The sequence below is a fragment of the Oryzias latipes genome, chromosome 17 (assembly GCF_053564925.1).
Source record: "Oryzias latipes strain Hd-rR chromosome 17, Olatipes_Hd-rR_3.1".
Lineage (NCBI taxonomy): Eukaryota > Metazoa > Chordata > Actinopteri > Beloniformes > Adrianichthyidae > Oryzias > Oryzias latipes.
Genome location: NC_136253.1, coordinates 3,120,801 through 3,145,433, shown reverse-complemented (window position 1 = coordinate 3,145,433; position 24,633 = coordinate 3,120,801). Strand labels below are relative to the sequence as shown.

The following is a 24,633-nucleotide window of genomic DNA, read 5'->3' as shown; positions in this document are numbered from 1 at the left end:
CTGTAATACGAGTCTAGAAAATTCATGCATTTTTTGTGTAAAATGGCTAAATAGAAGATAGGGAACACAACAGGATGTTGTCAAATTTTGTGTGTGTGCGGGGGGGCGCCTGTGGGGTTACTCCCCCAGGGAGTAAGTTAGTGTAGAACCGCCACTGGGACGGAGACATCTGACAGAAGGAATGGTTGACTTTGAATGTGAACGTTTGTGATCTCTGGCAGTAACTTTTTAACCAGATATTGAGCTGACGGATTCGGGAGAATTTTGTGTCTCTGTAACGGGGTGAAGGTAGTGGTCCAGATATGATGCAATGTAAATTTAACTGCTGGATGTGATGAATGAGGTGGATGAAGTCCGCTTTCAAAGTCTCAGACTGCTGGAACTTAATGTCACTGGTACCTGCTTGAATTATGATGGTTGAGGCAGAGGGGGGTTTACTGGTGAGATGATTGTGGATGTCCTTTACTGATGCCCCTGAGATGGAGTGTGTGTGGCACCTCTTGATGCTGACTTGCCTGATCATAGAATCTCCCAGGATGAGAACTGGACGGGGCGCTGATCCCGGATCCGGTGCGGGGCTCCCATACCTGACAGCCAGGTTTTGCGAGGCAGCAGAATGCCTGACAGACAGCGATCCCGGGTGAAGCTTAGCAGGAAGATCTGGCAGAGGATGATGATCGGGCGAGATGTTCTCCAAACCCCGGAGGGGCTCGCCCGAGCGCCGGGTTACTGCGTCACGTAACAGCCGGCGGTGCTTCACTCCTGCGGTGGAGAACGAAGGGATAGTCAGGCGACGGGACCGGCACTGCTGCTCCTGGAGAGAATGTGCTCCGGTATGGCTCCCGCGAGGGGTGCCCGGAGGCAGTGGCCTGGTCAGGCTCATTCGAAGCGGGCCCGGAGGCCGCAGTGGACGTCGCTCCCCGATTCCGAACCCTGATCGTAGCCGAGGGGTGAACGGCAGGAGGCTCATTCCGATCACATCCGGCACCAGCCGTGGGAGATGGGAGTGCAGGAGGACGACGCTGACACAACACCGTTCCTGGTGGGTCCTGTTGGTTTGTTGGCGGATCAGTGGGTCCCGGATCTTCACCCAGCGGGGCATAGCGGTTGGAGAGCGCCAGTCTAGCCGAGCAGGAAGGATCAGTTTTTGGCCCGTGGCTCCTCCGGGTCCTCCGGCTGCGCCGTGTCACCTCCGCCCATGACAGCTTGGGTGTCGAGCTGAGAGCCGGGTCCCTGAGCCCCGCATCGGCCTTCTCCTGCTCGAGGTCAGCTGGAAACCGAACCGACTCTCCAGAGTTGGGGTTGTCTGGGCCTCGGATCTCATCGGTCGGCTCCAATCCGTCTGTCACGCCACGTAGCTGCACAATATTGCTGTCGGAGCCGGTGGACTGAGCTTCTGCAGGCTTTCCTCCTCCAGACCATGGAAGAGTCTGTGACAGGGAGCGACTGGCTTGGTCCACGATGACTGATTGCTGGATGTATGAAATATAATTTGACTGTGAGGCCGAAACAGAGTATTTTATCAATCAGGTTGTATTTCTCCTTAAGCTCAGATCTTAGCCTTTGAATAATGGCTAGAAGGTGGCAGTGATCTGAGTTGCAGTCACAAACGACAGCTCCAGGAGCGTCAGCCATCTTGTCAGCCCAAAACGCTGACTCATTATAAAATCTACTTTAAAAGAAAGGAAAGAGAAACGAAAATGAAAAGAGGTGTCAATGAGGACTCTACAGCTATATACACGGCTAAACAGGAATGTTTTGAGTCTAGATTTGAACCTTAGCACAGCAGAGGGCCATCTCACAACCTCAGGGAGACTGTTCCAGCTTTTAGCTGCATAAGATTGAAATGCTGATTCCCCTAGTTTAGTCCTGGTTCTGGGCACCCCCAGGAGGCCGGTCCCTGAGGTCCTCAGAGTCCGAGATGGTTCATACTAACATGTCAGAGATGTACTTTGGTGCAAGGGCATGGAGAGACTTGGAAACTTTTTACAGCTCTTTTGGGGAGGCCAGTGAGCAGGCTGTAACAGCAATCCAACCTGGAGATAAATGCATTATTAAGTATCTCCAGGTCTGGCTTTGACATTACGTTTTGGATTTTGGCAATGTTTTTTAGATGGAAAAATGCTGCTGATGTTACTGACTTGATATGGCTGTTAACATTCAAGTCAGAGTACATGATTCCCCCTAGGGTTCTGTCTTGATTTGAAGTTTTTACTTTTTGTTTCTGTGGACCAAAGACGATGACTTCCGTCTTGTCTGAGTTTGGTTGGAGAAAGTTGTTTTGCATCCAATTCCATTCAGTTTTATTTATATAGCCCCAAATCACAACAACAGTCGTCTCAATGGGCTTTGTACCGGTAATTGTAAAGTAAACATAAAATCACAAAGATCATGAAAACTTAAAATTAAACAGGAAAATTCTAAACTAAACTAACTAAACAGACTAAGTACTGATCTGTTGGATGCAATAACTAAGTGAATCCACTGGCCCATTTTCACCTTATGTCAGTGACACATAGATCTGAGTATCGTCTGCATAGTTGTGATAAGATATGTTATTACTGCAAATTAACTGACCTAGTGGCAGCATGTAGAGGTTGAACAAAATGGGTCCCAGGATTGATCCCTGAGGCACATCACAGTTCAAGGATTCTGTGTAAAAGGATCCCATGATCAACAGTGTCAAAAACAGAACTCAGTTCTAGCAGGATTAAGACAGAGATGTTGCCAGCGTCAATGTTTAGGTGGATGTCGTTAGTTACCTTGATGGAAAGGGTTCTGTGCTATGAGGGGGATACAACCTGACTGGAAAACATCGAATGAATTGTTTAGGAAGAGAAAGTCAGGAAGCTGTTGGTAAAAAAACTTTTTCAAGGACTTTTCCTAAAAATGGCAAATTTGAGCTGGCTCTGTAATTGTTCGGTTCGGTTGTTCTTCAGGGCAGGTTTACTGACTGCAGTTTTTAAGGCCTCAGGAAATGTTCCAGATTGAAGCGACATGTTAAATATTTGAGTAATTGTTGCTGACAAAATGTTCAGTACAGACTCTAGGAATCTAGTGGGTAACACATCAAGGCAGCATGTAGACGAACTAAGACAGGTGATGATCTCTTGGACAGTTTTGTCAGTTACAGATACAAAGTGAGTCAGCTTAAAGTGACTAGGTGGCTGTTGGGTAGTTACACTATTTGTGTTGTGGAGTTCCTGGCTTTTTTTAATGCCCTGAACCTTGTCATTGAAAAATACATCCAACTCATTACAATTAGATGTGCAAACCAGTTCTAATGGCAGCTGAGCTGGAGGATTTGTTAATTTGTTTCCTGTTGCCAACAAGACACGAGAGATGCTGCTGCAACTTCCAATGATTTCAGAGAAGTACCTTTCCCTTGTTCTGCATAGGATTTGGTTGTGGCTGTACAACTCTCCCTTCTACATTTCATAAATGAACCCAGAGTTTTGTCTTGCGCCACTATCACTCAGCTCTGTGGCACTGTCATTTCTGTGCCCTGATCAAATAATGGTTCATCCAGGAAGCTTTCTGTTTAGTTTTTCTGATTCTAATGTTCATAGGGACAATGGCATTCAGGACATTAAAAATGCTAGAAGAAACAGAGTTCCCTTATTCATCAACGTTATCATCAGAGGCCTTTTCAAAGTTTATCCTTTCTGCAACCTGTACCCTAGTGTTGTCATTTATCTGTCTCCTTCGGAAAATTGCAGGACCAGGTGATAGTCTTGGAGCAACGGACATTAACTGGGACTTCTCACAGCTCCTTAACCTTTTTCCAATAAGTTTGGGATTTTAGAAGAAAATTCTTTGTTTTGTCTTTCTTTTTTGTCTGAAACAGAATGAGGTATGGGTTTAACTTACTTTAGCTTGATCAAACAAACCTCACTCACAACTGCCCTTATGGGTGGATACAGGCTATGTTTGGGCAAAAAATGTGTAAACCTGAAATTTTGAGATCGTAGAAAACCCACTGAGCTCATAGAGCAAATGTGTTCATACACATTTTTCTGCAGGCATGCTGAGGAAGACAGATTATGGTGAAGATTTAAGCAACACGCAACAGGTGTGACAGTAAGGGGGATGTAGGACAGAGTTTCCATTTCTTTCAATCCGCCTGAACCCTTCACAACGGGCACACCCCCCGGTTCCACTGCTGCCCACCCAGGCGTCATAAGCTAAGATACCATTAAGGGAAAGGTAAGCCCTCTAAATGGTAAAATAAAAAAGAAAGTTAACTTCTACAGTCAGTTTTCAATACCATATTTATTCATCAATGTTCAAACGTGCCCAATCCCTTTTTGTTTGGGGGGGGGGTCATATGGTCCAGCCACTTTTGGGCAAAGGTGGGTTACACCTTGGATGTTTTGGCAGTCCACTAGATACACACAACTACTCACATGTTGGCATGATCTAAAATCACAAATTGACCTACGTTGCATGTTTTTGGAGGGTGGGAGGAAGCTGGAGTGCTTAAAGAAAACCAAAGCAAATATAGCAGGGATTTGAACCAGGACCTTCTGACGCTGCAGCAAGAGTGCTACCCACTATTCCACCATGCATTCCAACTTAAATTCTATTTTCTCATATTCAGCCCTTGTTTAAATTAATGTAAGGACATTGTTAGGACAAAATTGTATATTTGCCTCATTTGACCATATTTTGAAATGGGGCGGTGAATTTAAAAGTCCAGCATATGGAGACTAGCTGATAGTTCTTTTGATTTAGTCATCTTTTCTAAAGTTGCCAGCGCTTTTTATTACCTTTGTGAATTTATTACCAATAATTGTGTTATTTATGTCATTTGCAAGCACATTCAAAGGCTAAATGTAAAAGTAATGCTTTTTCTGCCCTCTTTTAGTTTTCTCTTGGTTACCAGTTTACTGCTGTCGCTGTTTTTCTTTCTTTCTGTTCTTTTCACAGATGGTGCATGTGGAACTCATAAAAATGCAGTACTGAAATCCTGTTTATCCCTCCACTACCTGCCAGTCCGTCAACTGCAACATGGTGATATTGAGCTCATATGTGGTTTGATGAATGTTGTAGCCCGTCTTCATTTGTTGACCCTGTCTTTTTCTTTTTCCAATCTGCTCGCTGACCTGACTCCTGGACGTTACCCCCTTTAGCCATCTGCTCACCTGTCCTTTGTCTGACTTGATCACAAGGTCTAGATTTAAAAAAAAAATTCTAATCCTTCTCCAGTCTCTTCTTCTGTCATGACAGGTAAAAATAAAATCAAAATATACATTTGAGTCTTAGGAAAAGATGCTCATTTGGCTACGCCTACAACACTATACCACTTTAAGCTCTGGAATTGTCTTAACAAAAGAAAAATACTTTCAGTTTATTCCATCTGTCGTCTTTGGTAATAAGTTCTGGGTCAAGTCTGAAAAAATGAGGTCATGGATACAAGTGGCCAAAATGAGTTTCCTCCATTGGGTATCTGGGTGCTCCCTTGGAGTTTGGTCCTCTGAAGGGAGTTTAGAGCAGAGCTGCTGCTCCTTCACATATAGAATTGGCAGCTGAGGTGGCTTGGGCATCAGGTTTTAATGTGTCCTGGACACCTTTCTGAAGAGACGTTCAGAGCACAGCCGACCAGGCAGAGACTCTGGGGAAGACCCTGGACATGCTTGAGAACTTATGTCTCTTGGATGATCAAGGAAGGCATCAGGAGTTCCCCGGAAGATCTGGAGGAAATGGCTGGGAGAAAAGAGTCTGGCTGCTACCCAGGCCTGGATGAATGGAAGAAAACGGAGGGAGGGATGGATGGACAGCATCAGTGGAAGCACATCTTGAAGCGCAACCTGTCATTCACCGTGCGGTTATCCTGTGGTATATCACTTTATAATGCACACCCAGCAGCCAATCAGAATCGAGTATTCACCCGGACCATGGTATAATACTTATTGTTTATTTATCAAACAAACTATTTCTGTCTCTGTTGCTGGTTTACCACTGCAGGGGCCTTCAATACATAATCTCTCAGCAGTATATGCTGCCCAGCTTTGGTCTTTGAGATCTACCATCCTTGGTCTTCTAGTATCTCAAACTTAAAAAATAATAAATTCATTCTAATCAAACTCTTAAGAAAGAAATCTTGAACAGGCACTTAAAGCATCTCGTCTGTAAGTCGCAGCGACTGAAGATTGGTGTTTTTGAAGTGTAATCAGAGCTGCGTTTGAAGAGCTCTGATTGGATGAGCATTGACACTCCCAAGGAGCCTCTTCTTTCTCTAAGGAGTGACTGTGAATGTTAAATTGCCTTCAAATGATTTGTTCTGCTGCAGAGGAATGCAGAGAATAGGAGGAAAGAACCTCACACAGTCGCCATCATGATGTCATCAGTCTTTGCAAGTGACCAGTTGATAATTAAGAAAATCCTATGTTCTATTGCATAATTTGTATTTCGGTGTCAGTTTTATGTTTCTTTTTATTTCTTCACAGTTTTGCTAACACTCTCAGATGCTCTCCTTTTCAGGTATCTGTCCTGTTTGTTTCTGATATTGGGTTTTTCATTGTATTAACATCTGCTTCTCTCAGTAGGTATTCATATATGTCATCAGTGTTAATAAAGGGCTGCATTTCTGGTGAAGATTCTGTGATGCTGAACTGTGAATGCTGAAAAAGAACAACAGTAGGAGCGTTAGATGAATGTGAAAATCCTTTTAGGAGGAACGTCACAAAGTTCAGGTCATGTAAAGAATAACATGCAGAAAATAGGAAATGTGACAAATAAAATAGTGTCGATAACCTAAAAAATCTACGGAAAAAATCTACGGAACCTGCTGAATCCCTTTTGGGGTCACAGAGCTGCTAGAGCCTAACCTAGCTACTGTTGGGCAAAAGCAAGATACATCCTGAACAGGATGCCAGTCTGTCGTCACAGGGAAAAAAACACACACAGGAACAGTTTAGTGATAACAACTAACAGAGTGGGCTGGAGTGGCGGGGAAATTAGCGACTTTATGATGACAGACAGAATTTTCGCTCAGTGTATTTAAACACACATGTTCATTGACGTAAGTATCAGAGGTTGCTCGATTGGCCGTTCTGCATGTCAATCAAGTGATGTCTTCTCTGTGGGGATTTTGATTCGCTGACAGATTTTTTGGAAGTACATTTTTATTTTTTTGGGTAATGATCTTTGCTGGCCTGCGATCTACCCTCATGTCCTTGAAGATCTACCGGTCGATCGCGATCGACGTACTGAGCACCCCTGGATATGAAGCATGGGCTGTAAGGAAATCGGAGTGCCTGGAAAAAATGCATACATGCACAAGGAGAACATGCAACCTCCAGAGAAAGGACCCTCAAGCCAGAATCTTCTCACTGTAAGGTGAGGGTGCTAACCACTGATCCATGGTGCAGCCTGTATTTTAGAAACCAAAACACCAAACAAGCTGATAAACAGAAAATGTTTAGTATTTTATTACTTTTACCAAATATTTCCCCCCCATTTGGTTTGACTGGCTAAACATACAAGTAAGAACAAACAGCACAACTAGTAAGAGTAAACTGTATGAGTGCCCTACCTGCCAATTTTAACTGCACCCCCTTAGCACGCACACCCTTTATTCCTCAAAATATACATTCAAACATAAATACACACACACATGCACACACACACCCTCACAAACACACACACACACACGCATTTTGCAAGGAAGGTGGAACCTAGGAACATCTGTCCCCTACCCCATCCCTGGTGGGGGGTACGGGACCTTTGGCATCGGCGGCTGTGTCCCCTGGGTGCCGGTTTCCTGGGCCCGGCGGTGCTCTCTCCACGCAGGGAGAGGGTTCACATTACACCTGAGCCGGGGGTGTCTGTATCCCTGTGGGGTGGGTTCTGGCCCTTGTCCCTGATTGCTGGGCACCACCCAATTTCCAACTATGGCCGAGCCTGGTCGGGCCATGTTTACAACACCCCTCGTGGGCCCCCCTTTTCCCCGGGGTGCCCCCCTCCTGGGTGGGGACGGCTGGCCCTTGCCTTGCTCCTTCCTGGACCAACCGTGGGCCGGGTGGGTGGCTGCCTGGAGTGCGGAGCGGGTCTCCCTTGGGGGGTCCTGGCTCGTACCTGGGGTTGGGGCGGGGGGATGCCCGGAACTCCAGGGTGGTGATGGGGTGCTCGTCTGGGGCTGTGGGCACCCCTCTTGGGTGGGGCCCTGCGTTTGGCCCTCCTGGCGCGGCGGGGGGGCTGCTCTCCTGGTTGGGCTGGGGTGGCACTCTCGTTCCCCCCGTGCTTCCCTGCTCTCTGGCTCTGGGGGCCTCGCGGCGGTCCTGGTGGCCCTGGGCGGTTGTCCTCTGCCTGCTGCCGTGTCGCGTTGGGGGGTTCTGGCTGCCGATGCTGCTGGGGAGGGGGTTTTGGTGTGGGGATGGCTGGCTGGATGGCTCTCCCTCCTTCTTTTCACATTCCACCATCCATTTTAGAAGAACATAAAAACTCAGGTGTTAGCTCACCTTTGCAGTAATAGTTTGTGTGATTGAATGAAATATTTCACACTAGTTGGTTTGAAGGCATAAGTATGCGTGTGTGAACAATATTTTGTGTACATGTTGACGTGGACATTTTTGCAGCTAGTAAGTGTGTTGATAACATTTGAGTGTGTGTGTGGACAGTCCCCGCCCTTTGAGATTTGTACTACATTTGAACCTTACCGTAATGATAAACAACCAGTAAACTTGTTGCTTTATGCTGCTTCATGGTTTTATCCCCCCCTCCTATTATATCCCTCCTACCCCCCCCCCCCCCCCCCACACACACACACACACACACACACATCCCTCTCTCTTCTTCCCTCCTTTTCCGTCCGGTCCAACACCAAAGATATGATTAAAATTAATAAAGTTTGGCCTCAATTACAAAAGGGGTTTATTCAGACATACCATTGGTTTGTCTGAAGATTAATAACCCCTCTTGTTAAAGTAAAATATGTCCAACACAAGAGGCCTTCAGTTCTCATCTGTCTGCCCAGCTGTTGGACAGGACAAGTTAAAAAAAAAAAAAAAAGAGTAAACTGTATGAAAACTGCAGTTTTTAAGTACTTGTGAAAACCTAGTTTACATATGGTCACAAATTCCAGTGCATTTCTGAAATATGTTAATACCTTTGTTAACCATTGAAATACCACATGCATCATATTTAATGCAAACAAACCTAGTGACCTAATGCATAACATATTTTTCTTGAATTTGATTCTTGGCATCTGCCTCCTGGTGCTTTTGTTTTTAACCCTTGTATTGTCCTATGGGGTCAAGATGATCATTGACGTGTTCTCCCTACCATGACAAAGGTGGATAAAGGTGGAGAGGATTTCATGTAATCCATGGACACCAGTGAAGATCACATATCATTGAAGCAAGAAGTTCAGCGAACTGTCTTGTGGGGTCTAGAAGACCCCACTCCCAATGTTAAAGTGCTTAAGATGGCACAAGGGTTAAACAGATATGCAATTACTAATTCAATTGATGCTGGGAGTGGCGTTGTATGGCCCCCAGGCGCTACCTGCTCTCGCCGCCCGACTCCACCCGACACCTGTCTAGCTGCCCGCCTGGCTCTTGCCGCCTGGCTCTCACCAACCGCCTTTGACCCGACCACACTTGCTGGGATGCAACTACACAACTCACCTTTCTCTTTTTGTAAGGCTGTCTGAGCTGCATTTGGTTAAAAGTGCTAACATTTCAATCAGCATCATCAACTGACCCAGAAAAGCACTTTGCTTAAGGTGCTAATAGTGCCATCTATGCTAGTTATGCTAATGTGGCTAAAAGTTCTAACATTGCAATCAGCATCATCAACTGAACAAATGGCTCAAAGGTGCAGCAATTTTTACAACTGTGAAAACAATAGGGTTCTTGCAGTCAGTGACTGCTGTGGGCCATGATAATAATAATTATTAAAAATAAGAAATAAAATAAAAAAAGATTATATAGTAATGATAATAATATATTAAATAGATAAATAAGTAAAAAATGGTATAGATAAAGAACAAAATTGAAGCCTGGCAGTCTTGTGGGTTTATAATGAACCAACTTTAAGTAGTACTTCGGTTTCCCCCAGTTATTGTTGGTGGTTGGCTAGTGACTGATAAATATCCCCTCCCTGAATCACCACCTTATCGTGGTGGAGGGGTTTGTGTGCCCGAATGATCCCAGGAGCCGGCGGTGGTGTTCCACCTCAAACTGGTCCTGGGAGACGGGCCGGACTAAGTAAACAAAAACCTTTTCATTGCTAGATCCACTTACTCTCCCTAGCGAGAGTTACCAGGTCCCCACCTTGAAGCCAGACTAGCTAGTTCTTGTCAGGTGGCTTTACATTGCTGTGGGGCAGTGGACAGCAAGGATGTTGTCCTGAAGGCCCCCAAAGCAAAGGAACTTTTTCTGTAGTTCGTCTTGTGGCTTTGGTTGATTGTTGGTAACCGAAGTTGTGGTAGGGCGAGCGACGGTGGGACACTGGCTTTATTCACCTTTGGGTAGACGCTTCACAGTGGATCACTCAATTGTCTGTCTCCAATGAATCCCCAGAGGAAAAAACAAAGAACTCCGTCCCCGTGTCTTTGTGGCAGATGAGGCCTTCCCACTGCAGAGAAACCCAAACCAGTCATTCCCTCGGGTCCTCCTTACCCGATAGAGGTGCATCTTTAAGCACGACCTATCCCCTGCCCGGTTACTTGTGAAGATTGCCTTCTGGATGCTCTCTGCACAGTGGAGTCTGTATTGGCGCCTGCCTGGAGATCCAGAGCAGAGTGTGAAGTTCTCGTGTTCTGCACAGCTTCATCAGGTCCTCAGCACAACAGGAACCTTTGGTGATGAGGCTGTGGTAACTGAAGACCAGCCGCTGCACGGGATAAAATAGGTTGCTTCAGAGGGAGCAGACCAATGGCAGCTCCAGAATCCTGTTTTCTGTCCTACCAGGACCCACAATGGCTCTTCTGAGAGCCACCCACAAAACCTTTAAAAGCTTGATTCTCTCTTTTTCACAGTTTTTACTCAAAACTTTAAATACTAAATTAGTTGAAAAGGTAAGAGATTATTACAGGTTATTAGTACATTTGGACTGGAGCAGAACTCCCCTCTTCCTCATAGAATCACACTGCTTTAGGTGCAGGACGCTGCTCAGTAGCATTAAAGCATTCGCCATCTGTCGTGGGTCCCGTCAGGGAATAATTGGGCAGAGGCAGCAAGGTGAAAGTATTCTTGTTTTATTTAAGAATAGGGCATCCCACTTGCTCCACAAAGGCTAACCAACGTCTGTTTCTCCACTCAGACTCCCACACTGACAGCTGTAACTGGTTCTCTTTTAAATGGTAAGCCCCTCCTCCTGGGCGTTGTTCTCCATCAGTCCCAAGAGAGAGGAAAATAATTTACAAAGTTCAAGAACATAAATAAACATACAGAAATGAACAGTTTCATTTATAGAAACATTCTGTGTCATGTACAGAGAAATAACAATAATCCTTAATTATTGACGACGCTAATGTTGGCGTCGTGTGTGCTTCGTGTTAATGTATGCATGAGGATGATGAGTCGGCAACCTAGTGTGCACCCAGGGCTACCTGCAGGGGGATAGGGACGGAGCGAAAAGGGTAAGTTAATGTAAATGACGTGTTTTACGGGTCCGTGCGTGCGGGTCAATGCGCACGTGTGTGTGTGCGAGCGTGTGTGCACGTGTGTGTGCGCCTGCAGCGGCGGTTGACGGTTCTACACCGTCACACCATCGATATATATTACTGGGTTGGCCGTCACGTGACACACCACTTGACACATATGCACCATTACTTTACATTGAGTCTTGACCGTCTTGCCGAGTGAAGTAATGACAAGGTCCAAACAGGCACGCAAAGAATCAAAAAAGGGGACACAATGTTTTACAATCAACTGCAAAAATTATGACAGCAAAATTTCACGATCGAGAGCAATCACCTAGGTTAGTAATTACATTTTAATAGAAAGAAATCAGACTGGGAAGTTGCTAGATGCTAGTGTAACTGGGTTGAGTTTTCTGCCCTGCGTTGTGCTCGAGTGAATAATGACCATGCTTGGATGTTGAGTCATTCTCCTTTAATCGTGCCTTGTTAACAGAAAACAAATTTACAATTTGTTTTCCTCCTCAGCCAAGGCTCGCAGCAGTCTAAACACACGCAGCAGCTCCCCCCACAGCACGTAAAATAACACAAAAAGAACACCATAAAATGAGACAATGCTGTCCAGAGTTTTTCCCAATTTACAATTTAAAAAAAAGAAAGAAAAGGTGACATAAACATCCATGAAAATTGGCACGAACCTAATGTTCCCAAGAAGCAGTACACCTTAGCTTGTTTAGAGCGGCTAAAAATAAATAAAACAACACAAACTACGAAAAATTGATGCCACACAATTCCTAATTTTGTAAGTTGTAATTGCAACAAACTAACAACCAATTTAACAAATAATATAACTACAAGGCCGCAGTCTTAGCGGCGCATGCTCATCCGCTCCTGCTTGCGTGCCCGTGGTGAGTTCAAGTACCCTCGGGCAGAATAATATTCTGGTTGAAATGTATGCAAAACAACAGTTTACCATGAATTTGGTGTAATAAAACTACCAGAAACTTAACATTTGTTACACTAGCATGCTAGTTTGGGTCATCAATGTATATTTTTATTGAGAAAGTGACTGTTCGCATGTAATCTTTTTATGTACGAGTGGCCAGTGCTGAACCTTTTTGTTTGCCACATGGACCCGGACGAATGGTTAAGGTTAGGCTTAAGTTTAGGGCTGGGGTTAAATACACCAAATGGTTCCTGAGTGCTGCCGTGTCTGCAGCTCACCGCTCCAAAATTCAAATTCAAATTAATTTTATTTCTATATCACCTTTCATGTAAAGAAAATAGGTCAAGGTGCTGTTCATAAAAAGAGCATAAAAACACCAATCCCGACTCATGCAATAAAATACCTAAATAAGCCCCTCATAATAAAATAAAAGAAAACAAACACAAGTAAAAGAGAAATTACAAAACAAATTAGTAGTATAGCGCCCCTACTATCCTGTCAACTTGCTGCTATGATGACGATGATGATGATGATGTAGCGTTGTCTGTCTAGAACATGCTGGAGGGGGGTTGCGCACGGGTGAAAACAACTTGGAGCTGCAGAGGATGTGAGCAGGTAGAAAGGCGGGGGCGGGGCTTAGACTCACTGCTTATGATTCCAGACCTGCAACAAAGACAGAAAAGTCTATTCAAGGTTGTGGAGGATGGACAAAAGATCAAAGAAACTTCATGCTCATTAATAATTTTTTAAAGAACTATATAAATATCCTGACAGCATTTTACAATCAATACAAGTATCGCCAAATGAACTATCGCGATAAATGGGCAAAATGATTTTTTTCTAACACCTCTAGCGTTGTGGCTCCCTGTGCTTTCATATCTGTGAAAAACTGATCCAATGGCTCTTTGAGAGGCATGTGCATGAAATTTTGTGAAAATTGCATGAACAAAAATGTTATTGAAAAACACGCGAAAAACACCATATCTCAACCTTTTCCACAAAATGACCGCCAAGCTTTAGGTCATTTGGCCATCCCATAATAACTTCAAAACTTCCTTTGGATATCCCCAACACGTGTCTCTTGGTTTCGTAACTGTTTTTCAAAATAGCTTTTTTTGGCTCCATAGGCGATTTTCGGCCCATTCATATTTCGGCCCACTGTGATTTAACCGTCATGAGGTGGTGTCGTTCACTATGCCCAAAATTAATTTTTGCCAGCTAGTAGGTGTGTGCAAACTTTGGTGACTTTTTGCGCATGTGGCGGGGGTCCAATTCTCCCTCAAAGGCGCAGAAATGTTTCCAACTGCGAAAACCGTGCGGTCCTTGATGTCAGTGAGTAATGCATAATCAATGGTAACAACTAATTTGGCCCCTTTTTAAAGGGCTAACTTAATGTTGTTAACAATATTGTATAAGTTATTATTTATCAGTGAGTTGCTAAATGAAAATGTTCATTTCCTTTTGCATGTGCGCAAATAATTTTGATTAAAAAAGTATTTTTACAATGTTTTTAAATCAAGTTGAAATCCAGGTTTACAAGCTAAAAAATAACAAATAATTTTTACCTGGATTCTAAAGTGTGCTTATTCTTTTGATTCAAGCAGTCTTGTTTTCAAATACTTTATTTTATACAAAAAATGCAGGATTTTAAAAACTCGTATCACAGAGGTGTCAAACTGAGTTGCACAGGAGGCCTAAATCCAAAACACGCTTTAGGTTGCGGGCCGAACAAGATAAACATTTACTGAACACCCTAAAGCTAAACTTTTAAACCTTTAAAACTTATGTTGTTGAACATAATTATTAATAAAGACACGCAGGAATATTAATCCAGAATAAATCAAGTTAAATCTTAAATAACGTATAATATTTTGCTCTCCATAAAAGGCATTCTGTCAAAATTATACAAATATGAACATGCTGCAGAACAAAAAATAACAAAGCCTGGAAATATTAATAATAAGAAATAACAAATCAAATCATGGCGTTTTCTTTGCTCTTTTGTCATTTTTTAGAGCTGGACTCCTGGCATCATTTTTAGCAATAAGTTCATTTCTTCTTGGTGTGTGATGTCCTGTGTGTGTCTTTATCTTCTTCCTCTTTCGGCTTCTCCCATCAGGGGTCGCCACAGCGAACAAGTCGCATGGTAAACTTGGCAATGTTTTACGCCGGATGCCCTTCCTGACGCAACCTTCTCAAACCGGGCTTGGAACCGGGCTTGGAACCGGCACAGGGGTGGAGAAGGGAACAGGGAGCAGCCCGGAGTCGAACCCTGGTTTCACGGACGGAAGGCGCCGCAAACCAGCACGAGCTAAACTTTATGAAACGTATATATTTGGCATTTTCCTAATTTTGTGCAACACCTACAGTAAATATCCTCCAAAAAAAGCTCAATCCTTTCATAAACAAATGATCTATTGTCTATTTATGATCTCTTAAAGCGCAGCAGTTTTACGGCCTGCATTACCTGCCGTCTTTATGCCAAATACTGACACAAACTAAACGAAAGGGAGTTGTAAAAAATACAGAAAATAAAGACCTGTAATAAAAAGGTCTACAATAGTTCATTAATAACTAATAACATTATTAGCATGAGCTGAGTAATCCAACAGCATGTGATGATCCAGGAGTTGGGCAATCGAGGCTGAGCATCTCGCTGCCTGCGCCCACTACCCCTCCCCTTTTTCTTCAAACATATGTGCGGCTCCTTCTCTAAGATAGGAGCGGGCAGCTGCGGAGGCGCCAATTCGCAGGTTTTAGGCCGTTACAAACTCTGTGATATAACAAATGATAGAAAACCGATAGTGGTGCAATTTGTTTTTTCTTTCAAGCACGGGAATGGCGCCGTCCTTTGACTTTGCGCCCTGGGCAGTTGCCTGTATTGCCTGTGCCTAAAATCGCTACTGAGATTTAGATTGCCCGATCTTCCTGCTTCCCTGTACCACAGCGGCTATCCAGCTGCCGGCTAGCCAGCTGCGCGAATGCCGGCATGATAAGCAAATGAGCTCCGGCTGGACGCAGAGCCCATTTTCTTCATGCCTGAATCTGGGCAGCTGGCTGGCCGACAGACGGACAGCTGCTGCAGTATGGGGTGTTCTACTGTAGGGTTGAACAGGAATAATAATATTCAGGACGTACTGAGGTAACTTGTCTTATATCAACAAACTCGTAAGCAGTCACTTTACATCAGATGGCTACATGCTTTGTACATATCCCATTATGCATCACACATATCCCATACTGCATCTCGACCAATCACATAAAATCCCCGCGACAGACCGACAACCTGTCCAGGGTGTCCCCTGCCTTCGCCCACAAGTTGCCGGGATAGGCTCCGGCAGCCCCTGACCCCAAAAGGGACAAACGAATTAGAAGATGAATGAATTTCATGGGAACGAATTATTATTTTGTGGGAACTAAGTCTTTTTTTATTTTTACCCATGTCAGGTTACAGGCTTCGTACTCCATGACCTGTGGAGCCATTAAAGTCTGAACTTTGTGCTTCTTCTCAAGTAGTCAGTTGAAGGACACAACAGCAAACTGCTTAGATCTGAAAAACAAGAGTCCCAATAGGGTTTAGCAATAAAACTTTAAAGACACTCGCAATTAGAAATCGTTAGGCTTTAACTACATCACCAGGAACTGCTGGTGTCAAAAGCAGGGCTGGGCTCAGTGCCAAGTCTACAAAGGCTGCGTTGTTGGCTGAGTTTAACATTTACAACAGGAACTCACCTTTCAAAGAAGCTTGAAGATAGAGGAAGGCAAAGTGGCTTCTAATGAGGTAATTATTGTGAGGTGGAGGGTGCTTGATGAGGACATGGACGAGACTCAATGCATTGCTAATTCCTTCAGATTCGAGGCTTTGGTTCACTCTGATCTCTGTATTTTTCATCTCCTCATTCACATTCCAGGCGTGATGCTCAGGCTGTGTCAAATGGCCGATAATTACACCAAGCTGAGCGACTCCCCCCTCTCACAGCCAACATGAGGTAACTGAGCCCAGTCCAAGCTCTCAGAATGGCTGGACGGCTGGACAGACTTTTTTGTGTCTACATTAAATTTAAATTAAAAACTGAGCTGAAACGCATCAGTTTAAACATAACATGTTTAGCAACAGAAATATTAAACCCCAAAACTGTTGCTAAAGGCTAAAAGTTGTGAGGTTCATTACTCAGGATGATCAAGTATAGATGAAAAAAATCAAAGTTGTTTTTTAATTAAGCAAGAGGGAATTCGTTTTTGAAGAAAAAAAATTCTATTTTATTCTATTCTAAAATGTGTAAATTGGACTTTGGCTCCCTGGACCTGGTGTCGTCTCCACACTATGACTCCTGGGCAATGGCAGGCTTCTTGTCTTTTAGTGGGGCTTCTTAGGCCTTCTACTGGACTATGGGCACAGCACGGGAACTGGCATGTGACCGCGCTGGGGCATGCACTCTGCGATACGGGCGCCACCATTTGAAGCTAGTCAATAGCGATTAGTCAGCCAGTCTGAGTCAGGAGTGCCACTGAGAGTGGCTCGCGAGAATCTGCCAATCAAACATTCAAGGTGGGAACCAGCAGGCACTGCATGCTTTTACCGAGGCATCTGATTGGTTTGTTTATACCTTCAATAATTTGCAATAAAGAAAAAATATCATGAAAAAAAATGTGGGATTGTTGGACTCTCTGGCTATGTTTCTGGGTACCAGAGTCGGTTTGTCCCGGGAGGATGGCTCTCAGACTGCTTCTCTAGGTAAACTCAGTCATTTGCATGCATCCATGATACTGCATATTTATATGTGTAAATCAATGTATGTTTGTGTGTCTGCATAGACATGAAGTCTTGTGTTAATGTGGTTGTGTGCATGTGTGTGTTTGTGTCCAAAAGAAAAAAGACCTTTGCTAGAGATTTACATGTGTTAGCAGTAATCTAAAACCATGCTGTGTTCACACCACAATTAGTGTGTCAAATTCGCGTCCACCGAATTTGATACACATCCGATTTGCTGCTGGACGCTTCTCCAAAAATGTGTTCATAAACATGGACAGACATTCTTGCTTTGTATGAGATGAGACACTTTTAAAGATTTTTGCTTTATTGCTACATGGAAGAATTAACTGTATATAAGAAAAGATAAGAAAGCGATATGTTATTACTCCCAGTTTGGGAAATTCATATACAGTTAAATCATTAGAAGACACAGATGTTGTGTAGAGATTGGACTTGTTTATTTTGCATTAATAAACCCGTCTCCATGTGTGGGTTCATGAGATCATACAGAGACTCTTGCAGTACGGTGAGCTTTGCCATCGAAAGGCTGATTCCCACTGGTCAGTCTGCACTACGTCTCTGTTGTGTAACTCAAAAAATAGAACAATCATTTATCAATCAGAATGTTCCGTCATTTTTGCATTCCACGCCCATCTGTCCACCACCCAAGCAAACTTGGAATTCTATTTCCAGTCCATTAATGCGTCAATTCCGCGGCAAAAGCTGGAGAACCAGAAACAGGTCCGGGTTTCAAAATAAAAACTTCCGTTGTAATTTCAATACAAAACTTATTTTATATTTAAATGTTATGCCCACGAGATAATGCATGTTCCATTTTCCCCATGGACAACAACAGTTTACTTTTGTAAGTACAAAACGTAACATTTATGACACAAAAAATGCATTGTACAAGGACTCAGTAAGGAAGGGGAGGGGATAGTCCAGCTTCCCAGCTTCTTCGGCAGGGATGTAGCAGACTACAGACGACAACAGACTAATAACCATCGACAACAGACTGAGCTGGAAGACCACGGCACTGCCAGCAGTAGACTCTACTTCCTGAGGAAACTAAGGTCCTTCAATGTGTGCAGAAGGATGCTCGGGATGTTCTGCCAGTCTGTTGTGGCCAGCACTCTGTTCTTCTTGGTGGTCTGCTGGGGGGGGGGCAGCATATCTGCCAGGGACATTAATAGACCGAACAAACTGATAAGAAGAGCTGGCTCTGTAATCGGGTGCAAAATGGACACATTCGAAGCTGTGATGGAGAGGAGAACTGTAAATAAGCTTGTATCCATCATGGATAATCCTGATCATCCTCTCCATCCTGTACTTTACTGTCAGCGGAGCGGCTTTTCTAAGACGCTAAGGCAGCCACACCAACCGCTACAAGAGATCATTCCTACCTCACTCCTTCGGACTTTATAACTCCTCATCCATTTGCAATAGATAAACACATTTGATGTCTGTGTTTCTAGAGCTGTTCAGCGAACCGATTGTTTTTTTCTGATTTTCACCCATTGTTTGTTTGTATTGAGCATGTATGCTCAATACAAACATATGGACGCTGCAACAACCCAATTTCCCTGGGATAAAGCTGGGATCAATAAAGTATCTTTGTCTTATACTATAGGGCCCGATTGCTTAGGCTGTGGATGAGCAAGGAGAACGTTACAAACTACTCCACACGGGGGTGGCAGGACAAACCACTCCTCCGGGAACCGGGGGGAGGGGATGGACCGGAGACGCAACAGAGTTCATGTAATCTAATTGACGGTCACGAGACAGACTCCTCATGCAACACAACAGAGATGCACCGCAGATGGACCAGTGTAGATTTTTTAGAATATTGAAATGTACTGTTGATGAATTACTAGTGCATTTAATATAATAATATTAACAGATGTTTTCAAACCCAACTGTCGTTAACTATAAATGTAAACTTGTTAAATGCGCATTTTCAGACTTTGCTAGTTTTTTTTAAACTAGCATCTTTTTATCCCCTTCTAGTCTAGCAAGAAATGTATGTAGTTCTTTTCAAATCTTTGGATTATAGACAATGTAATTTATGATAAAACTAAAATCAGATAAATGAGGGAAGTCTATTTTTAGATGACCTTTTTTCTGCTGTAATGTTTGAGAAATGGCTCATTTTGACTCCACAATCCTCATAGTGGTTAAGTACCCAGCTACATTTGCTTTGTAATAAAACATTTTTGAGGAAATGTAAGAGACGTTTCACCTGTAGCTTAAGAGAAAACAAGAATGAAAGAACCAGAGTTTAAACATTTCTTCTTTCCGCATTACTATTCCAGTACTTGGTTTTGCTTCCTGGCCTCAAAGCAGAAAGAGTCGATTAACCCTTTGAACCTGCAGCTACTTAAGCTCAAACAGCTTCAGCAGAGTGATTAGTGTCCCCATTAAGCCCATTTCAGTCGTTCATCTCCTGCAGACTACAGTTCAAACGGGCCGTGGACTAAACAAGCAGGTCTGCAGTTACCTAGAGGGATCATTAACGCAGAATTATTCCATTCTAATTCATTCATCCCGGTAGCAACGGTAATAATTACAACGCAGTAACTCAGGTTGGACACTTTAGGATACTAAATGAACAGTAGATCTGTGACATTTCATTGGGGACTGCTGGGACAGAATAGAGCCCTCCGGAAAGGAACAGCTTGCTCATAAAACTGCTCAGTTTCACCATGATTGCTTGACCTTTTGATGAAAGTGCTGATGGGAAATGAAGTGTTTAATTTATTCCGTCAGTCCCAACATTAGTGTCGGTGTCACTGACGTGACTGAGCATGACTTTGTGAGATGAACAGAATGAGAAAACTCTAGGTTGAGGGGCGCTCCTTTTTAAAGAAGCTGCTGTGAGCTGTTTCCTAGTTCAAAGTTTAACATAAAACTGAGACCAATGATCAATTTCGTTGAACATTTGGCAGTTATATCAGCACCACAAAATTAAGTCTGTTACTCAGTAGAGTTGTGCCTACTGTGGGTCTGCCGATACTCTCGAACCAGGTGAAGGCCACGATTGGTGGCTTGATCCCCCATCTAAAGAGTAGAAATCAAGCTTTCAAACATCCACTCATCCTTTGAACCTGCTGATTCCCTTTTGGGGTCATGGGGTTCCTGGAGCCTATAGCAGCTTCTGCTGGATGAAGGTGGGGTACACCCTGAACAGATTGCCAATCTGTGACAAACACCCACACCCAGGAACAATTTCGAGACACCAAAAAACCTATGAAAATGTTTTTGGCATATGGGAGGAAGCTGGAGTCCCTGGAGAAAACCCACACATCATGAGGAGGTCATACAAACTCCACACAGAAGGGTCCCAACTGGGATAAGATGGGATAAGATGATTAAGCCAGAAATTTTGAAGAAAACACAATGGGATTTTAGTGTTCCCAAACAAACACTGAAAGTACACAACCGTTTCTGGAAAGGCTTGTTGTCACCACTACAACAAAGACTGTTCTCTCTGTAATAAAAAAATCTGGCACCACGTAATGGGAAGGCATCGGCGGAATCTTCAGGATTGGTTGCCGCTGCCAAAAAATATTTGGTAATGACAAATAGTCATTAATGTAGCTGTCAGTCAGACAGGGACGACGTCATTACGAAATCAGCCAGCCACAGGGCGGTGGCAGACAGATCGCTGGCCAGCAGCAGCTCTGATTGGACGATCTGTAAATGTCTCCGGATGGCGCGTCCATATCAAGTATCACTGGCCGCCAACCACCTGGTAGCTTGGATTATGAAAGTGGGCTATCCTGCAACATTGCGCTGCAGCTACAACCCCACCCAACAACTTCTTCTTCTTTGCCCCTCTTGTGCGCGTTGCTCTTCTTCTATGATTATTGCAGCAAGCACAACGTTCTGTCATCCTATTCTTCTCAGCATCAACCATAGTTGGTCAATATGCAGGTCTCAGAGCCGCTGTGGTGCTATCAACGCCATGATGAGATTTGTGCAGCATCAGTGCCGTCTGCCTTTTTGTATCCACAGTGGCCGGGATCGCCAGATTGATGTTTGGTCATCGCCAGGCCCCCGACCGATGTCAACAGCCCTCAACGAGTGCCTGAGATTCTACCGTCCAATTGTTAAAAATCAGATGGTAGTAGTGGGACGGCAGAGGGGTGGCTGGAGGATGGCAGTCTGCAATTAGCTAATCATCAGACAATTTTGGGGAACTTGGAGACCCTCCTTTCAGTCAGTTGTCACATTGCTGCCTTCCTAGCACCCGTTTATCACTGGACTGCCACTGCGCGACCTCCATATATGCCCGGACAGCCACTGACTGATGTCACAAAGTCGTCCAATGACCTTAAACATTTCTTGGAACCAGGACGGCTGTTGAGTGGTGTGTAAAACTGTGACTACCGATCTGAAAAATCTGCATTCAGGTCTCCGTATGTGGCATTTTGAGATATGTGACCATAGACTTACAAAGGCTTAGCCCCTCCCACAGGCCAATTAAGTAAACATTTCTTCAAAAACTTCTAACTTACAACTCAAAAGATTCTTAAACATAATCCAAAAATTAGAAATATTCTACACAAGTAGAAATATTCTTAACTTATGAAACACAGAAATAAGTTAGAGACATATAAATCATTTAGAGAGAAAAAAAAACCCCAAAAAAATCAAACATGTGAAGTCACTTCCTGTTTCCCGTTGCAAATGGATATGTATGATGATGTATATAATGCTCTGGATTTTAAATTTGTGGTGAGAAGCCTGGATGGAAGGAAGTCACACCTACAAAACTAAAGTCCCAATGCTAGCTCTTTAATAATTTTGAACAAGTAAGCCTGAAACACACATTTATCCGTGTGTGTACATACACTTTTCATTGGAAGTGGGCATTTGAACGCGCATTATCAAGGGCAGTGTTTAAGCAGCTTCAAAATTGTTTTGACTGATGTCCATGTCATCCACTCCTGTAACCCTTGTGCTATCCTAGGCACTTCACCATTGGGAGTTGGGTCATCTAGACCCCACAAGACACCGCGCTGAACCTTTTTTCTTCAATGATTTGTGATCTTCACTGGTGTCCATGGTTTACATGAAATCTTTCCACCTTTATCCACCTTTGTCATGGTAGGGAGAACACGTCAATGTAAGGGTTGGGTCATAGGATAGCACAAGGGGTAGCAAAAAGTAAATGCCATCAATGAAATGTGATGTTAACTCATGCATCATCCTTGTGGTAGTATGCTTTCTGCTGACAACCAAGATTATACCTAAAAGGGAGTAGTGATTTTAAATATAAAATAAAAGTCCTTGTTGGCTGACTTAAGGTGTTGGAACCCGGGTATGTTTTGGACAACTTTGCTTTCAGCAAACAGCTGCTGGAAGTGACTGAAGCACAGTTTGTGTAGAGAACGCAGACTGCAGCACAGGTTCCTCCCCAAATTTTGTGATATGACGATTTATCGTATTTCGGGCAGATACTCGCTGCAGTGTTTTTCAGGTAAATACCCTAGGGCGGTTCAGTTAATTAACTCACATGCTCAGCGTCCTATTTAAACCAGGTGCGCAGTTGTTCATTCTTTCTTACCTTCAGCGCTCATTCTTCGCCGGTCTCCGAGGCCGCGGGTCTCCGTCTCTTTCGGCATCTTGCTGTGTTTCCCCGTCCTTCGGATGGATGATCCCCATCTTTCTGATGTGGGGTTTTCGTTTCGCCGCGTCTGCTCTCCTTAATTTCTCCTCCGATCCGCGGGCGGCTGACGGCGCACAGCGCGTTCGTTTCGCCGCGGTCGCGTGCATCTGCAAGGGGTGTGCTTTCCGCGATGTTCGGGATGTCCGTGCCCCCCGATCAGGAGTAGTCCGGGTCTTCTCGTCTGCCGTGGTCACCCCAATTATCCACGGTGAGCGTCGTGAGGTACTTTTCCCGTGTAGTTTTCTATGGCTGCGTCTCACTTCCTGTTTACTTCGGTGACGTCACGCCCCTAAGGACCCTGGGAATTGTAGTTTTGACTCCGGGTCCTTCATGATGCACTTCTGATTCCTTTTCTGCTGCGTAGTTCTGCGTCGTCCGGTTGTTTTTTCAGGGGTTGTGGGGTCCTTTCTGTGGTTGTGAAGACTGCCAGTCCTCGTTTGGACAGGTTTCTCATGCTGGCTGAATTTATCATGGCTTTTAGCATTTGTTTTCTGTTGCTGTTTTGTTCTTTGGGAGCTGTGTGTAAATCTTATATTTAATTTGATGCTGGCTTTATTATTGTGGCGGTTCTTCTGTTTGTTTCCTTCGTTGTTGTAGCTGCTGGTTGGTCGGAATGTGAATCAGTTTCTCTTGGACCCGTCTCTGCTCTGTGGACATTTTTCCCTATGATTGGTCTCTCTTATGCAGCGTCTATGGCTCATTTTATTCACTCAGCGATCCTCGTTCATTGCCCCCGCACATTCTGCATCTGGTTCTGCTCCGCCTGTTTTTTCCCCGCTCTGTGTACCCCAGTGGGTCCTGCCCTGTCCTCAGGGACTTGCGTCGGCCGCATTAGTGGGTGTGTCGGTCTCGTCGCGGCCTTGTTTTCTCGGCTGGACAGTTAATTTGTTATTCTCTCTCTAGTTTGGTTGGAGGTTGTGGGTTCTATGTGATGGATTCTTCCACAGCATCGTTTTCAAAGCCACCACTGAGGGGGCCCCTAGGAAGTGTTCAGGTTGACGTGACTTGATCTGGACCTGTTAGCGCCTCGCAGTTCATCTTCTGGGCATCAGTGGCCTGGTTCCCCATGCGCCTTCAGGATTAGTATATGTTTTCTTCAGCTCCCCATGCTGTCTCCACGATTTTCCTCCGAACGCGATATAAGGCTGAGGATGACTGTCACTGATGGTCTCACTGTTCTGCCTCTATGCCTCTCAGTGGCGTCTCTTGGCCTTCAGTTGGCGCTCGAGGTGTTTGCCGGTTTACCTTTCCGTTGTCGTGGCAGTCCTCATAAAATCGACTTTATCGCCCTGTACTGGATATTTGTAGGCGATGGGTGCCCTTCATTTTGCATGTTATTGATGATTTCTTGGTGGCCGGCTTTCCTCTGTATCCCTGGTCTTTTGAATCTCTGTGGAAAAACTTTATTTTCAAAATTGGGTTTCCACGTTATCTATTATGTACGGTCCTCCACCCGTCCGGATTTATTTTTCTTCTATAGATTTGGGTGATTCATTGACGCTTGTCTCTCCCCATTATGTCATCTCTAGCTTTTGTGCAGCATGTCGTTTATTCAAATTCTGGTTGGATATAATTCGTCAATGATTGGGCCACCTGACATTTGCTGTAGCTTTGGTCCTATGGTCATCCGTTCATTTTGTGTTCTTGTTCTGGGTGGTTCGATCCTGGGCCACGTG

General features: G+C 44.2%; 1 long non-coding RNA gene across 1 annotated transcript; it reads right to left on the bottom strand.

Annotated features, from left to right (window-relative positions):
- Window positions 1–11,186: 11,186 nt before the first annotated feature.
- Window positions 11,187–23,397, bottom strand: LOC144986619 (uncharacterized). The gene is made up of 2 exons (XR_013650450.1): window positions 22,856–23,397; window positions 11,187–13,196 (listed from the first exon to the last, which is right to left on the bottom strand). It is a non-coding gene; the product is annotated as an uncharacterized LOC144986619 (long non-coding RNA).
- Window positions 23,398–24,633: the final 1,236 nt, after the last annotated feature.